Source organism: Triticum aestivum, unplaced genomic scaffold, assembly GCF_018294505.1.
Source record: "Triticum aestivum cultivar Chinese Spring unplaced genomic scaffold, IWGSC CS RefSeq v2.1 scaffold95145, whole genome shotgun sequence".
In the NCBI taxonomy this organism is placed as follows: domain Eukaryota; kingdom Viridiplantae; phylum Streptophyta; class Magnoliopsida; order Poales; family Poaceae; genus Triticum; species Triticum aestivum.
In genome coordinates this window covers 1-3,421 of record NW_025241086.1, presented here as the reverse complement: position 1 = coordinate 3,421, position 3,421 = coordinate 1, and the positions used below count along the sequence as shown (strand labels likewise).

Here is a 3,421-nt window from a genome sequence, read left to right as displayed (position 1 = left end):
TTTTGTACATTCAAAAAAGGAATTGATTCCGTAAAAGATGGGATCGACCAGTAAATAGAAAATTACTGATATTTCATCCTTGTGAGATTGTCAATTTTGTACCAAAGGTGTATTTTGAGTATACCGAATTAGTATAGCTATCCTTCCTATGGCACAGCAATCTGGTTTTGCCTGGTTCCGAAACATAATTACTTTTTTATTTTTTTTGTCTATAGGTAAGCTATATGTTATTCAAGGCATCAATAGAAAACCCCATTTTTGTAGGTTCTACTTACTTTTCATTGGCTTCGGAATAATAGAGTAATTCGGAATAGCAGCCAAAATCTTGGGAAAATCTAAGTTAATGATCAATAGGTTTGGATAAATAATTTAGGAAGGATATTCTCATACTGACACAATACAAGGACAAGTATATGTGAAATCTATCCTTTCATAATTCGTAATTCATCCTTGTATTGTTTGTTGGATTAGGTCTAACTTTCTTGACCAAACTGTGAGCGCGGAACTTTACGAGATGAAATAGGGAAAGACAGAAGATAGAATAGAACTTAAAAGGATAATTGAAGTGACTCGTCTTCGAATCTACTTTGGTTGGAGTTCGAAAAAGGAATAAAAATAAAGTAAATTCAAGGAAGAGCTTTCTTTTTTTTTAACAGCCCCTTGGCAGGTCGTGGAATGCTTTTGTTCTCCTCTTATTCCATATGGAATACAATCAGTTAAAATAAGAAGGAATAGGGGAATATTCGATCGTTCACTCCAAAAAGAGGGTCCTATTGAAAAAGAAATTATCCAAAATAGAAAGAAGTTTTTTTTTTCAAATTCAATTGTTTATTTATCTTTTATTCAAAAATTTCCCTGAAAATTGAATGAAAAAATGAAATTCAATGGGGTTAGATGATCTAGTTCTTAATATTATTACTTTACTCAATTGACAAATTCCACAACAAATCTCTTGATTCGGAATTAGGGACTCATGTATCATCTGATGAATCCACTTTCTTTTACACTTCTGTATCTTACTCTACCTTGTTTTTTAGTATTATCTAAAATAACTGATGAATTCTGAATTTTCCATAACTTAGGTAAATGCTTTACCAACATATGTAGTGTAGTAAAAAAATGGAATTTAACTCTTTCATGCTTACTTTAACTAGTTATTTTGGTTTTCTACTGGCTGCTTTAACTATAACCCCAGCTCTATTTATTGGCTTGAACAAGATACGCCTTATTTGAATTGACTGAATAATTATAATTCAGAAAAGAAAAATCTTTCTTTGGGATTCCTGGCATTCTACGACTCTTTTCCAGACTAATTAGGAATTCTTTTCTTGGTCATTGAGATTCGTGGATAATTTAGAGTACTATTTAGGGATAGATCGTACCTCTTTTTTTATCCCCTCAAACAAATCGAAATGATTGAAGTTTTTCTATTTGGAATCGTCTTAGGCCTAATTCCTATTACTTTAGCGGGATTATTCGTGACTGCGTATTTGCAATACAGGCGTGGGGATCAGTTGGATCTTTGATTGAGTCATTTTTTTTTTGATTGACCTCCTCCAGACCAGAGAGGAGGTAAAATTGAAATTGGAGTTACAATTCAATTTTGTTAAGTTATTTTACTCTGCTTCGACATAAAATAGATGGAATCACGCTCTGTAGGATTTGAACCTACGACATCGGGTTTTGGAGACCCGCGTTCTACCGAACTGAACTAAGAGCGCTTTCATTCATTCAAAAAGAAAATCTTTTTCTATTCCTAATGTATCTCACGTACGTATAGTCTCCACAAATTCAAGTTATACCCACTTTACTTTAATTGATCTCATCGCTACTGCCTATAAAGAAGAAAGAAGTAATAGGTAGGGATGACAGGATTTGAACCTGTGACATTTTGTACCCAAAACAAACGCGCTACCAAGCTGCGCTACATCCCTTTTCCAAATTAAATTGTTGTACAATGCCATTGTACACAATTCCTGTCTTCTTTTCCACATCATAATTTTCTTCTTCTTTCTATTTTCTTCTTCTTTCTTTCTCTATCTATATATAGAACCCTCGTATCATTTCTTCTTTTTGGTCTCATATAATTAAGGAATTATATACATATAAAATCCAATATAATTTCGCCTATAAAAGAAGGATTACTTTTCCTTGCTAATATATAGGAAGAAGGGGTCATCTTTTTCTTTTTTAGGGATAGGAAAATTTCGTCGATATGGTTCATTTTATATATAGCATAACAATCTTGGGCAAGAGTTTATGATCATATATGTATTCCAACAAGGAAGGAGGATTTTCAATGCGGGATATAAAAACATATCTCTCTGTAGCACCCGTGCAAAGTACTCTATGGTTTGGTGCTTTAGCAGGTTTATTGATAGAAATTAATCGTTTATTCCCAGATGCTTTGTCATTCCCTTTTTTTTAATTCTAGTTATTGCTATGGGAGGGATAGATTTCTTCGTGATATGACAAAATTTGATCCTTTTCAATCTTTTTTTAGTATCGGAAGGAAAAAGAAAGAAAAGATGGATTGGGTTGAACCTCAGAGTCATTAAAAATTTTGTAAACCCCATTTTTGAAAATAGAAATTCAATTTAAAGGGGTACCCAAGCTAAATAAGGCCTCAGAAATCAGAGCATAGAAAAGGTGGGGCTGGCTAATTAAATGAAATGATTTCGAACCAAAATCTTTGCTAATTCGACAAGGATTGTATTCTTTAATTATTTCTCTATTTTTTATTACTTAATTTAAGAATAAAAAAATTATTCTAATGAATTTTATTCTTCTTCTTCGGATTCAAAATAGAAGAATAAAAGAATAAGTAGAAGAATTAAGTTAAGTCAATCCAAAAAGAAAAGGAGGTTCATGGCCAAGGGAAAAGATGTTAGAATCAGAGTTATTTTGGAATGCATCAGTTGTGTTCGAAAAGGTGCCAATGAGGAATCGACGGGGATTTCTAGATATAGTACTCAAAAGAATCGCCACAATACACCCGGACAATTAGAATTCAAAATTTTTTGTCGTTATTGTCGCAAGCATACGACTCATCACGAAATAAAGAAATAGGAACATCGTGTGTTCGATCTTTCCAAACAACAGAAAGAGTAAGAACTTCATATTTAATATATAAAGAAAACATAGTATAGAATACAAAATACAAATCAACTCATCTGATTTCCGGTAGATATTATTTCATATGTATAGAGGGTATTCATATACTATAATATGAATCAAATAAGATATGGATCAAAGAAAAACTACTTCTTCTGGATCCTAAATTAATAAAATAAAGAAGTGAATTTTCAAATTTTCAAATTTTAAATAAGGAATAAATCATGTATACATCTAAACAACCTTTTCTTAAATCTAAGCAACCCTTTAGTAAATCCAAGCAAACTTTTAATAAATCCAAGCAACC

At 31.9% G+C, this 3,421-nt stretch overlaps 2 non-coding genes across 2 annotated transcripts; both read right to left on the bottom strand.

Moving 5' to 3' along the window:
• Positions 1–1,647: 1,647 nt before the first annotated feature.
• Positions 1,648–1,721, bottom strand: TRNAW-CCA (transfer RNA tryptophan (anticodon CCA)). Its single transcript has one exon. It is a non-coding gene; the product is annotated as a tRNA-Trp (tRNA).
• A 139-nt stretch (positions 1,722–1,860) lies between these two features.
• On the bottom strand, positions 1,861–1,934 carry TRNAP-UGG (transfer RNA proline (anticodon UGG)). The gene has a single exon. It is a non-coding gene; the product is annotated as a tRNA-Pro (tRNA).
• Positions 1,935–3,421: the final 1,487 nt, after the last annotated feature.